This window comes from Delphinus delphis, chromosome 7 (genome assembly GCF_949987515.2).
Source record: "Delphinus delphis chromosome 7, mDelDel1.2, whole genome shotgun sequence".
In the NCBI taxonomy this organism is placed as follows: domain Eukaryota; kingdom Metazoa; phylum Chordata; class Mammalia; order Artiodactyla; family Delphinidae; genus Delphinus; species Delphinus delphis.
In genome coordinates, this window is record NC_082689.1 from 75,772,207 (window position 1) to 75,787,221 (window position 15,015).

The 15,015-nt window shown below is 36.4% G+C and overlaps 1 protein-coding gene across 1 annotated transcript in view; it reads right to left on the reverse strand.

Moving 5' to 3' along the window:
* Nucleotides 1–15,015, reverse strand: part of KCNJ3 (potassium inwardly rectifying channel subfamily J member 3) — a 160,491-nt gene that overhangs the window by 27,754 nt on the left and 117,722 nt on the right. The window lies entirely within an intron of this gene.

The window sequence follows — 15,015 nt, forward strand, 5'->3', positions numbered from 1 at the left end:
ACATTTAAACCATTACAGTAGATTACTTTCTAATAGTCAATTGCCCAGTAATTGTACAATAGTCAACTGTCCATGAAAATAGTGCACTTCAAGGGGATAGTGTCCATGTTTTTGACTCATGTGTCCAATATCATTTTAACCCACAAAGAACTTGGGTATTTTGAAGAATTTTCACATTCCAGGTCTTGGAAAAGAAATGCACAAGATGAAACTCTGACTTCGTGTGCTGAAAAACAAGAAAACTGTCAAACTCTAATCGAAGGAGGACCATCAAGATGGCAGAGGAGTAAGACGTTGAGATCACCTTCCTACCAACAAATACATCAAAAATACATCTACATGTAGAACAGCTCCTACAGAACACCTGCTGAATGCTGGAAGAAGACCTCAGAAGAAACTCCCCATGTACTTGGGGTCCTGGTGCTCTGGTGGGTGTCAGGCCTAAGACTCCGAGGTGGGAGAGCAGAGTCCAGGACACTGGACCACCAGAGACCTTCCAGCCCCACATAATATCAATCAGCGAGATCTCTCCCAGAGATCTCCATCTCAACACTAAGACCTAGCTCCACTCAACAACCAGCAAGCTCCAGTGCTGGATACCCATGCAAAGCAACTAGTAAGACAGGAACACAACCCCACCCATTAGTAGAGAGGCTGCCTAAAATCATAATAAGTTCACAGACACACCAAAACACAACACTGGACGTGGTCCTGCCCACCAGAAAGAAAAGATCCAGCCTCATCACCAGAACACAGGCACCAGTCCCCTCCACCAGGAAGCCTACACAACCCACTGAACCAACTTTACCATCTGGGGGCAGAAACCAAAAACAACGGGAACTACAAACTTGCAGCCTGCAAAAAGGAGACCCCAAACACAGTAAGTTAAGCAAAATGAGAAGACAGAGAAATACCCAGTAGATGAAGGATCAAAGAAAAACCCACCAGACCAAAACAAATAAAGAGGAAATAGTCAGTCTACTTGAAAAAGAATTCAGAGTAATGATAGTAAACATGATCCAAAATCTTCAAAATAGAATGGAGAAAATACAAGAAATATTTAATAAGGACCTAGAAGAACTAAAGAGCAAACAAACAATGATGAACAACACAATAAATGCAATTAAAACTTCTCTAGAAGCAATCAAAAACAGAATAATTGAGTCAGAAGAACAGATAAATGACCTGGAAAATAAAATAGTGGAAATAACTACCACAGCAGAATAAAGAAAAAAGAAGGAAAAGAATTGAGAACAGTCCCCAAGACCACTGGGACAGTATTAAATGCACCACCATTCGAACTACAGGGGTCCCAGAAGAAGAGGAGAAAAAGAAAGGGACTGAGGAAATATTTGAAGAGACTATAGTTGAAAACTTCCATATTATGGGAAAGGAAATAGGGAGTCAAGTCCAGGAAGTGCAGAGACTCACATACAAGATAAATCCAAGGAGAAACCTGCAAAGACATATATTAATCAAACTAACAAAAAATTAAATACAAAGAAAAAATACTGAAAGAAGAAAGGGACAAGCAAAAAATAACATACAGGAGAATCCCCATAAGGTTAACAGCTGACCTTTCAGCAGAAACTCTGCAAGCCAGGAAGGAGTGGCAGGACATAATTAACATGATGAAAGGGAAAAACCTGCAAACAAGATTACTCTATGCAACAAGAATCTCATTCAGATTCGACGGACAAATAAAAAACTTTACAGACAAGCAAAGCTAAGAGAATTCAACACCACCAAAACAGCTTTACAACAAATGCTAAAGGAACTTTTCTCTAGGCAGGCAACCCAAGAGAAGGAAAACATCTACAATAACAAACCCAAAACAATTAAGAAAATAGTAATAGGAACATACATATCGATAATTATCTTAAATGTAAATGGATTAAATGCTCCAACCAAAAGACATAGATTGGCTGAATGGATAGAAAAACAAGACCCATATATATGCTGTCTACAAGAGACCACTTCAGGCCTAGGGAAACATACAGACTGAAAGGGAGGGGATAGAAAAAGATATTCCATGCAAATGGAAATCAAAAGAAAACTGGAGTAGCAATTCTCATATCAGACAAAATAGACTTTAAAACAAAAACTACTACTACAGAGAAATAAGGACACTACATAATGATCAAGGGATCAACCTAAGAAGGTATAACAATTGTAAATATTTCTACACCCAACGTAGGAGCACCTCAATACATAAGGCAAATGCTAACAGCCAAAAAGGGGAAATCGACAGTAAACACAATAATAGTAGGGAACTTTAACACCCCACTTTCACCAATGGACAGATCAACCAAAATAAAAATAAATGAGGAAACAAAAGCTCTAAATGATACATTAAACAAGATGGATTTAATTGATATTTATAGGACATTCCGTCCAAAAACAACAGAATACACTTTCTTCTCAAGTGCTCATGGAACATTCTCCAGGATAGATCATATCTTGGGTCAAAATCCAGCCTTGGTAAATTTAGGAAAATTGGAATCACATCAAGTATCTTTTCCAACCACAACGTTATGAGACTAGATACCAATTACAGGAAAAAAATCGGTAAAAATATACAAACACATGGAGGCTAAACAATACACTACTACATAACCAAGAGATCACTGAAGAAATCAAAGAGGAAATCAAAAACTACATAGAAACAAATGACAATGAAAACACGACAACCCAGAACCTATGGGATGCAGCAAAATCAGTTCTAAGAGGGAAGTTTATAGCAATACAATCCTACCTCAAGAAACAAGAAACATCTCAAGTAAGCAAGCTAACCTTACACCTAAAGCAATTAGAGAAAGAAGAAAAAAAAAACCCCAAAGTTAGCAGAAGGAAAGAAGTCATAAAGATCAGATTAGAAATCATGAAAAAGAAATGAAGGAAACAACAGCAAAGATCAATAAAAATAAAAGCTGGTTCTTTGAGAAGATAAACAAAATTGATAAACCATTAGCAAGACTCATCACGAAAAAAAGGGAGAAGACTCAAATCAACAGAAATAGAACTGAAAAAGAATTAACAACTGACACTGCAGAAATACAAAGGATCATGAGAGATTACTACAAGCAACTATATGCCAATAAAATGGACAACCTGGAAGAAATGGACAGATTCTTAGAAAAGTACAACCTTACAAGACTGAACCAGGAAGAAATAGAAAATATAAACAGACCAATTTCAGACAAACACTGAAATTGAAACTGTGATTAAAAATCTTCCAACAAACAAAAGCCAAGGACCAGATGGCTTCACAGGTGAATTCTATCCAACATTTAGAAAAGAGCTAACACCTATCCTTCTCAAAATTTGCATGATATAGCACAGGGAGGAACACTCCCAAAGTCACTCTATGAGGCCACTATCACCATGATACCAAAACCAGATAAAGATGTCAAAAAGAAAGAAAACTACAGGCCAATACCACTGATGAACATAGATGCAAAAATCCTCAACAAAACACTAGCACACAGAATCCAACAGCACATTGAAAGGATCATGCACAATGATCTAGTGGAGTTTATCCCAGGAATGCAAGGATTCTTCAATCTATGCAAATCAACCAATGTGATACACCATATTAACAAATTGAAGGAGAAAAATCATACGATCATCTCAATAGATGCAGAAAAACCTTTGACAAAATTCAACACCCATTTATGATAAAAAGAACTCTCCATAAAGTAGGCACAGAGGGAACCTACCTCAATGTAATAAAGGCCATATATGACAAACCCACAGCCAACATCATTCTTAACGGTGAAAAACTGAAACCATTTCCACTAAGATCAGAAACAAGACCACTAATATTCAACATAGTTTTGGAAGTTTTAGCCATAGCAATCAGAGAAGAAAAACAAATAAAAAGAATCCGAATGGGGAAAGAAAAAGTAAAACTGTCACTGTTTGTAGATGTCATGATACTATACATAGAGAATCCTAAAGATGCTACCAGAAAACTACTAGAGCTAATCAATGGATTTGGTAAAGTAGCAGGATACAAAATTAATGCCCAGAAATCTCTTGCATTCCTATACACTAATGATGAAAAATCTGAAAGAGAAATTAAGGAAGCACTCCGATTTACCTCTTCAACAAAAAGAACAAAATACCTAGGAATAAGCCTACCTAAGGAGACAAAAGACCTGTATGCAGAAAACTATAAGACACTGATGAAAGAAATTAAAGATGATACAAACAGATGGAGAGATATACCATGTTCTTGGATTGGAAGAATCAACATTGTGAAAATGACTATACTACCCAAAGCAATCTACAGATTCAGTGCAATGCCTAACAAACTACCAATGGCATTTTTCACAGAACTAGAACAAAAAAATTTCACAATTTGTATGGAAACACAAAAGACACCGAATAACAAAAGCAATCTTGAAAAAGGAAAATGGAGCTGAAGGAATCATGCTCCCTGACTTCAGACTATACTACAAAGCTACAGTAATCAAGACAGTATGGTATGGGCACAAAAACAGAAATATAGATCAATCGAACAGCATAGAAAGCCCAGAGATAAAGCTACGCACATATGGTCACCTTATCTTTGATAATGGAAGCAAGAATATACAGTGGAGAAAAGACAGCCTCTTTAATAAGCGGTGCTGGGAACACTGAACAGCTACATTTAAAACAATGAAATTAGAACACTCCCTAATACCATACACAAAAATAAATGCAAGATGGATTAAAGACCTAAATGTAAGGCCAGAAACTATCAAACTCTTAGAGGAAAACATAGGCAGAACACTCTATGATATAAATTACAGCAAGATCCTTTTTGACCCACTTCCTAGAGAAATGGAAATAAAAACAAAAATAAACAAATGGGACCTAATGAAACTTAAAAGCTTTTGCACAGCAAGGGAAACCATAAACAAGACGAAAAGACAACCCTCAGAATGGGAGAAAATAATTGCAAATGAAGCAACTGACAAAGGATTAATCTTCAAATTATACAAGCAGCTCATGCAGCTCAATATCAAGAAAACAAACAAGCTAATCCAAAACTGGGCTGAATTCTAAATAGACATTTCTCCAAAGAAGATATACAGATTGCCAACCAACCCATGAAAGGATGCTCAACATCACTAATCATTATAGAATTGCAAATCAAAACTACAATGAGGTATCACCTCACACCGGTCAGAATGGCCATCATCAGAAAATCTACAAACAGTAAATGCTGGAGAGGGTATGGTGAAAAGGGATCCCTCCTACACTGTTGGCGGGAGTGTAAATTGATACAGCCACTATGGAGAACAGTATGGAGGTTCCTTAAAAAACTACAAATAGAACTACCATATGACCCAGCAATCCCACTACTGGGCATATACCCTGAGAAAACCATAACTCAAAATAGTCATGTTCCACAATGTGCATTACAGCTCTATTCACAATAGCCAGGACATGGAAGAAACCTAAGTGCCCATCGACAGATGAATGGATAAAGAAGATGTGGCACATATATACAATGGAATATTACTCAGCCATAAAAAGAAACGAAATTGAGTTATTTGTAGTGAGGTGGATGGACCTACAATGTGTCATACACAGTGAAGTAGTCAGAATGAGAAAAACAAATACTGTATGCTAACACATATATATGGAATCTAAAAAAAACTGGTTCTGAAGAACCCTGGGGCAGGACAGGAATAAAGACGCAGATGTAGAGAATGGACTTGAGGACAGGGGGAGGAGGAAGGGTAAGCTGGGATGAAGTAAGAGAGTGGCATTGACATATACACGCTACCCAATGTAAAATAGATGGCTAATGGGAAGCAGCCGGATAGCACAAGAAGATCAGCTCGGTGATTTGTGACCACAAAGAGGGAGGGTGGAAGGGAGACGCAAGAGGGAGGGGATATGGGGATGTAAGTATACGTATAGCTGATTCACTTTGTTCTACAGCAGAAACTAACAGAACAATGTAAAGCAATTATACTCCAATAAAGATATATTTTTTAAAAAATCTAATGGAAGTGTGTAAAAAGACCACTGGAACCAGGTTGATAGGGTTAGTACCAATAAGAGATGGGTAATTACAGCATGAAAAAGAATAATTAGTACAATTAATAGAAACACTGAATGTACAAAAATCCATGAACTCATAATAATACTTAAAAACATATCTATCTATATAAATAGATATAGACAGATGCAGATATAAAGAGAGACAAAGTGTTCAAATGAACAAAATAAAAGAGAAAAAATAAAATTTCTCATTTTCATTGGAGGTAGCTGAAGCACCAACCCTTTACTATAAAAAATTGGTAATTAAATGTAAAATTTAAATTCAGGGTGTTTTGGAATGAATTGTGTTCCCTCAAAATTCATAAACTGAAGGCCTAGGCCCCCATACCTTAGAATGTGACTGTATTACAAGACAGGGCTTTTAAAGAGGTAAAGAAGGTTAAATGAAGTCATCAGCGTGGGGCTCTAAGCCAATAGGATTAGTGTTCTTATAAGAAGAGAAAGAGAAACCAGATGTGCAAGAGCACAAAGAAAAGGTCATGTGAGGACATGGTGAGAAGACTGCCATTTGCAAGCCAGGGAGACAGTGCTCAGGAGAAACCAAACCTGCTGACATCTAGGTCTTGGACTTGCAACCTCCAGAACTGTGACCAAAAAAAAAAAAAAATTAAGAGTGTTTTTAAGCCACTGAGTGCATGGTAATAATTTGTTATGGCAGCTCTAGCCAACTAATACACAAGGTAACTAAAAAACTCTAGTCATTAAGGGCAAATTTGTCTTTACAGTATCATTCCAGATATCAAATTATAAAAGAAACTACAAAATTAGAAAATTACCATGATTTTGCAACCCCAGGTGAAATAATGATTCAGGAAATGATCGTCAGTGGATACTAAAGTCATGAGAAAAGTTGATGGGGAAATTTACAATAGAAAAACCTGGCTGGGACCACCTGCATCCCTCAACCTATCTCCATCACTAAAGTGGAACAAGCAGACGTTATGTGTGCCCTGACGTAATATGACATTAAGTACACAGTAGTAGCTTTGAAATATTTTTGTCAAAAAGATAAACCTAAATTGAATTAATTTTTTGACTTTCATTTCCAGTTCTCAGAAAATACACTAGATGCAGGTCTATATTCAGTAAGACCATGAGGGAGCATTCAGACAAGCTCAGAATGTAGGACATTCTGCCCATCAATTGTTTTGGTTGTTTTACTTAGTTGACTGGGGGTAAGGGAGTGGGAGATTGGGCTGTATATATAAGGGACCCTTTGGCTTCTGAGGTTGAGGGGAAAGACATCAGTGAAAAACTGGTAAAATTCAAATGAAGTGTATAGTTTTTACCAATACTAACTTCTTTCCTTGGATCATTAAACTATGGTTATGTAAGATGGTAACATTAGAGGAAGGTGAGTGAAGGCTATTCTGCAACTTTCTGTAATATTTTGCAATGTTTCAATAACTAAAATTATTTCAAATTTGAAAGTGAAAAAAAAAAGAGACAATAAACGCAAAGTGCACAGTGTATTCGGCTCCTGATTTGAACATATCACCTGCAAAGGGACATTTTTAAAGACAATCTGGGAAATTCAAATATGAATTCAGTATTAGATATACTTAATTTTTTAGGTATGATAATGGTATTATGAATGTAGAAGAACAAATTATTTTTGGAAAAAAAAAACAAATATAAAGGACTTCCCTGGTGGTCCAGTGGTTAAGACTCCACGCTTCCCCTGCAGGGTGCACGGGTTTGATCCCTAGTCAGGGAAGTTCCACATGCCACATGGTGTGCCCAAAAAACAAATAAACAAAAAAATAAAATAAAATAATAATAATATAAAGGGGAATTCCGTGGTGGCTCAGTGGTTAAGAATCCGCCTGCCAATGCAGGGGACATGGGTTCGATCCCTGGTCCAGGAAGATCCCACATGCCACAGAGCAACTAAGCCCATGTGCCACAACTACTTAAACCTGAGCACTCTAGGGCCTGCGTGCTGCAATTACTGAAGACTGTGCACCTAGAGCCCCTGCTCCGCAACAAGAGAAGCCACCGCAATGAGAAGCCCTTGCACCGCAACGAAGAGTAGCCCCCGCTCGCCACAACTAGAGAAAGCCTGCGCTCAGTAAAGAAGACCCAACGCAGCCAAAAATAAATTAAAAAACAAACAAAAAAAAATACAGAAGTATTTAGAGATAAATGTTATGATGTCAAGGATTTGACTTTAAAATTCTACAGGAAGGAAAATTAGCACTGATTATGTTTCACTGATATTGGTTGAATCTGGGGATGGGTATATGGGAGTTCATTATAACATCCTTTCCACATCTGTGTTTGTTTTTAAAAAGTTTATATTCTTTAACTTTTGCTTGGTCATACAACCAGAACAGATTTCTGGGCTCATTCTCAGCCCCGTTCCGCATCGTTCCCTGGCTGTTTGTTGTTGAGTGCCCCAACTGCCTCATGACCAGTGAGGGCTGCCTGGCAGTCTCTGTGCCCACTATGAGGACTGCAGGAGAATCTCACAAGGTAATAAAAAAAAAGCTTTTGCAACTAAAATGCAAGTGCTATGGGATTTTTATTATATTAGCACACTACTGACAAACAAAATGTCAGATGCATCCATCATGTTGGTTGGGCTGACACAACAGAATACCTCATACTGGGTGACTTAAACAACAGAAATTTATTTTCTCAAAATTCTGGAGACTGGAAGTCCTAGATCAAGGCACCAGACAATTCAGTTCCTGGGGAGAGATCTCTTCCTGGCTTGCAAACGGCTACCTTCTCAATAAGGGCTCTTGTGTCCTTTCCTCTGAGTGTACGGCAGCAGGGGAGGGGGGGCTCGGGGGCAGAGAGAAAGAGAGAGAAAGAGAGAGAGAGATGGGGGGAGGGAGGGAGAAAGGTGTCTCTCTTCCTCTTCTTATGAAGCCAACAGTCCTACTGGATTAGGGTCCATCCCTCATGACTTCATTTAACCTTAATTACCTCTTAAAGGTCCTATCTCCAAATATAGTCACCTTGGGGTTTAGGGCTTCAACAAATGAATTTAGGGGCCGCAATTCAGTCCACAGCACATGTCAGTGGAATATTTGTTCTAACTCTCCCTCCACCACCAAGGGTGAGGGGACGAACATCTCTGAATGACCAAGCATGGCTCAGTATTTTAATATACGAACATGGAGGAAGAGACAATTACATAAAAATGATGATTTCAGTATCTAACAGACATATTAAATAATAGAACTACTTAGTTGATGAATAAATATGACTTTGGTTGACCAAGTTTTACCTTTCATAAGTTTTCTTGTTGCCCATGTTCTGAATCCCAATTGGATAAATGTACCACTTATTTGAGATGTGGTCTGTATATAAAGTATAGAAACAACCAGACAATAAAACAAAGGTTAAAATAAGACAATAGCATGAAATTAAAGGGGAAAGATTTAGCAATTAAGAAGCACTTCTAACAATGAAATCTATTAGAGCAGGGAAAGTTCTCCTGGGGGAAGTATAGAAGGCTTATGGGCCAAGTCATTTCAAATAGACTAGACAAAATAATCAAAAACAGCGTTAAGAGAACAGTCTCTCAAGAGAAAGATAGGGGTGGGAGGTTGATTAGATAATGTAATAGAGCTGTCACATCTTTAAATGTCCATGATTCTAAAATTCTATATGACTTTTAGTCAGTTTGATCACCCAGTAGAGACTTTAATTTCATTTTTTATGGCATATTTAATAGGTGAACTGCAGTGATCATGCAAGCTTGGCCTGGCTTGCTCTCTGGGGCTTGGACTTCTGGCACTGCAATAACTACAGCTCTAACATAAACCTCAATGAAACCAATAATTACTAAGTAATCCCTGTGCAGAATTTCCATCAGACATCTAAGGCTCATATCAGCACTGTTAATGTAGAATTATTGAAATTTAAATCAGAAGTGTTTATCCAACAGTGTGATGAGACAAAGTGACTTGAGACTGCTTATCATGATTAAGGCAGCAGATTGCAGGTTATTATTAGGATGATAAAGGAACATGAAATAAATGGGAAGAAAAACAAACGTGGGTTCTTATTATCTGCGGGAAGAAAAAGATTGTATCTTGAATGCAATTAATGCACTAAAATGATTGTGGCATCCTCTTGTTTTCTCACATTAGTCACTTCTATAACTGAGGACCTGCATGGATGTGACATAATGCCTCAGGGCCAAATGACTTGCCAGGAGAACAAAAACAAAATCCTGAGCTGTTTAAAACCTCTCACAAGGCTTTGTCATTTAGATATGAAACTATTATTAGTGACGAAAGTAAAAGTCAATGAGAAATTGCAATAAGGATAAAGGACTAACTCACTTTAAATCCATATTTCAGAATATATCTATAGAATAATTATCCACACTTATATGAAAACGTCATCCCATGGAAATTTGTTTTTCCAAGACTTCCATAAACTGAAAGTTTAATGGTAAGTTATTTACTATAACATTTGCTGATGTATTCATAATTTTCTATTACTTTATAACCCAGAGTTATAAAGAATACTGCTGCTGGTCAATCAATACATACCTATTTACATTTATTAACTAGCACACATATAACTTATTACAGTCAATTTTTAGTTCTTTTATATTCTCAACAGTTCACATATCTTTAATAATATTTGTGGATGTGCTTTGTTTCCCCAACTCGAATATGACTTCCTTTGGCTTAGGAATCTCATTTATCCAAACACCACCTTGTGTGATTAGATAGATAGATAGGTAGACAGACAGATGGATATAGAGGTATAGAGGCATAAATATATGTATATGTAAGTATGTATCTATAGTTGTATCTATATCTACATATAGATAGCAGGCTTCAAAATGTAACACACATGAAAAGTTAAAAACAAGTCAAAACCAAAAATAACTACGATTTCTTTTCTTTTGAGTCAGTGATAATCATACTGTAGTGTGAAAAATTTTTTAAATGTACAACTTTTTAAAACCTTTGATTAAGTCCCACAATCAAGAGTCCGTTTTGCATAGCATTATGTACAGCAATTTTTTCTCATTTACTGTAGTTTTTATATCTTTTTGTTTGATTATGTTAACTAATTTACTCCCTTACATTAAAAATATTCTGAATTTCTCCTAAAGGATTCCTTAATTATTTCAATTATAAACAACTTCGAGAATCTACTATGTGCCAGGCAAAGGAACACCCTCATGAAATACATATTCTAATGGGAAGAGAGACAAAAGATAAATAATTGAATAACATCATGCTAGGCAATGATAAGCTCTTTGAGGAATAATAAAGCAGTGTGATAGAGTATGCATCCATATGTCGGGTGTCAAGAAACACCTTCCCTGATGGACAGATGTATAAATAAAGTGAGCAAAGGGAACCAGCAAAATATCTGGCAGAACAGGGGTTCAACAAAAGGACAGCAAATGCAAAGGCCCTGGGTGGGTGTAAAGTTGGCAAGTATAAACAACAATAAGGGGTCCTGTATGACTGAAGGGCAGAGTGTGAGGCTGTGAATGTTAAGAGTGAAGTCAGGGAGTCTGCTCATGTGGACCTTGTAGAATGAAGGGAGGAGACCAGGATATGAGGAAGACAGGAAGGGGATCTGTCCCCAGTCAAACCACATGAGTGCTTCAAATATGCCTACATGTAAGTACACATAAGGTCAAAACTGGGTTGACTTATACATTTTCCACCTATTCAGCATTGACTCTTTCTGGTGAACAAGGGCATGTATAATAAACCTATAAATCAATTACAAAGAAGGACACTGTTGAAAGCTGACTCTACAATCAATATTAATGTCTAATGCAGTTTTAGAAAGCAAAAAGAGGACATAAAGAACTGAATAAAATGCAGGAGAACCTATTTGCTATTCAATTATTAATACAGGTCTTTGGAACAGAATTAGCTGTTGATATTTTAAAAATTCCTGAGTACTCTCTATAGCAGAATTAATAACCATATATGTTTACCTTATTAGGACTGAGTTTAATTCAAAACATATATTGAAGAAGCTAAGAAGAACTTCTTCCTTAAGGAGAAAAAAGAAGGATACAGAAAACTAATTATATTGAAATATAGCTTTAAAGGAAATGTTTATATTGAATACAAGTCAAACAAATTAGGCAACTCTACTCTCCTATCTGCCTAACTCCTGGGGGCCACAGCAGCTATTCCTGCACTTTCAACATGCCATAAATACACCAGCCTTGCTTCTGTAGAAGTCATGGTGCTTACTTCAACTGTCTTACCTATTTATGGCTGTAATCTTTTCCAGAATTGCTTTCTGGCTCTAAAAGTATTTTGTTAAATTGCCAGTTTACAATAAATCCTTTTGTTACCACTGTATTCCTAGGATTTACAAAGATCTTAAAATGGTCCTGGGTGGTCACCTTTCACAATAATGCACCTAACATCACTGATTGTATATTTTCACCCAAAGGCCCTGGAAGGCATTTCTACTGAGATAATTATAAAAGAAATAGACCGAAAAGTGAGCAAAAATAATTTTATCAGCTTACTATATTGATTTCCTCCTTTAACATACTTTATTTTTATATTCTACAAATCACCATGGCTTACACAATTATTACCCCTGTACATTATATTAAGCATGATATATTCGAAAGCTTTGTAATTCATAAAATGACATTTGTCCCCTAGGAATGGAGCTATGTCATCTATGTCAAAAGTCACACAATTAAGTAAAAACCAAGAGAAATCACTCAATTTAGTTAAAAAAGAAAAGCTACTCTTTAAAAAATGTGTGCATCAGGTAATAATATTGGCAGATGTTTTGAGGAAGTAATGACAGGATAGAAGAGGATGTGTGAAGACTGGAATCAGTGACACCATTTAGTTAAAGAGAAATGTAGTAACTGCACAGTGAGTGGCAACTGTGTAGACAGCACAACCAGTTGATCAGTATACACATCTTTAAAGCTACAAGTTGTGACTATTTATCTGGGGCATGTAAACCCAATTTTGAAACACACTATTATAAGGATAATGCATTTGTCTCTGACACAGTCGGGGTATAATGCGTAGTTCTTTATATGTGAGGAAGATACCAGTTGACACCATCAGAGTTTGTAACTCAAAATCTCCTCCACTCTTAACATTTTGTCCTTAGGGCAAAAAGTTGCATTTATAAGATCAATCACAAGAGTTACGCATTTCAGTTTCTATAGTGAAATTTGTTTCAACTTACTGGATGATGTCAACATCTAATACATGTTATTTCATATTTTGCTGAGAAAATTATAAAACTAACCCCAAATAATAACAAATGTATCTTCAACAGTGGCATATTACCATATCTATCTAAAGTTATGCTTTATCAGAATTCACCAAAGTAAGCAAACACATGTAAGAAAAAGGGGAAAAAAATGACTTAAATCCAGATCCTAATAGAAGTAAATTCTGGCAAATAGACTGTGGAAAGAATCAGACAATGGAAAGGTGACTCTGATTCATGATTCCAGAAACAAGTGGAGCCGCTCTTAGAGGACCATGAATACCATGCTCTCCAAGAAGAAACTTCATGTCAGCTACTCTTCAAGTAAGGCTTGTGGTTTGCACTTGGAAAAGACCGCTGTGCCAGGCAGAGAGAAACTGGGGCATGGCTGAAAGCTGGTTACTAATGAGGGCACATAGGCTAGTAAAAACACAAAACAAAAAACATGGGACAGCAGCCCCTGCTGATGACTAAGTATACAAAAGAAACTCTAGCCATCTGAAACAATGCTTAGGGGTGTGAAATCCAGCTACTTGCTCTCTGTGTAACCTGGGTTAGTAAGTTAACTTCAATTCCTTACTAATGTCAATTCCTGCATCTGAAAAACAGGAATGTCGGTAATAATATTTAGCTTGTGGATACTGCCCGAATTAACGGAGACATTGAGTGAAAAGCAGTAACATATATGAGATACACAGGAAGTGCTCAGTAAATGTTAGTTTTGATCATTATTATTGATAATGTCCATAATATGTGTAATGAAGCTTTTATTGCCCCTTTTCCAGCTTCATTCACTGACTATGTCATATGTTAGGCAATCTGACATATGACATAGCGAAATAAAGTGTAGACAAGCTAATGTCTCTTCACCTGGGTTTGGGAGAACCAAATTAATCAAAACAAACTTTTGTAGAGCCCACATCAACTCCCAGAATTGTACTGTGCCTATAAGAACGAGAAAATAGAAAGATCTGTCAATGTTTAAAAAGATTCTTTAGTCTGAAAAAAGGGGGTTACCCTGGAGACTCAGAATCACTGTCTTACCATGAAACCAATATCCTACAAGAAATATGAAACAGCTTTAGAAAGTTTCTAATTTTCCTTAACAGAACTCAAAATATTCTGCAGCTTTTACAATAGAATGGTCATAATACACTAGGAAAGCTTGGATCGAGATTTTTTTTTAAGATTTCTTTAAAATTAAAAAAATACATATGCATATATAGAAACACATATATATGTATATATATTAATTTTTGTCCTTATGTTTCTTTTTCAACTAACAAATAGGATACTTTCATTATCCTCCACACTGTGGCAAGGCAGTCTGTCAAAATTTCCTTGATTATATAAGTGCCTGTTTGATTCTACTGAGCTTTTGATTACAACTGCATTCATTTTAGAGATCAATTTAAGTAAAGTTTTACTTAAATTCTAATATTGGTTCTTCTCATCGAGGGTGATGACATTCAAATTTTCTTTTGTTTAATAATCAGTCTAAGGAATAAATAAATGCTACTCAATTATTTTTGTAATGCTCTTAGAATAGGTCCTAAATTTTTTTTTCAAGTTGATTCAAGGTATTTTGTATTTTTCGTAAAGTAAATCGTTTTCCTCTTACAGAATTTTCTATCTAGTTGTCACCAGCAGGAAATGCTGCTAAGTGAGACTTTTCCCTTTGCCCATCAATTGACACCTAGGGAACAATCTAAAACCCAAGGAGGTTTTTAGCATTTTTTTAAATTTTTATTTTAA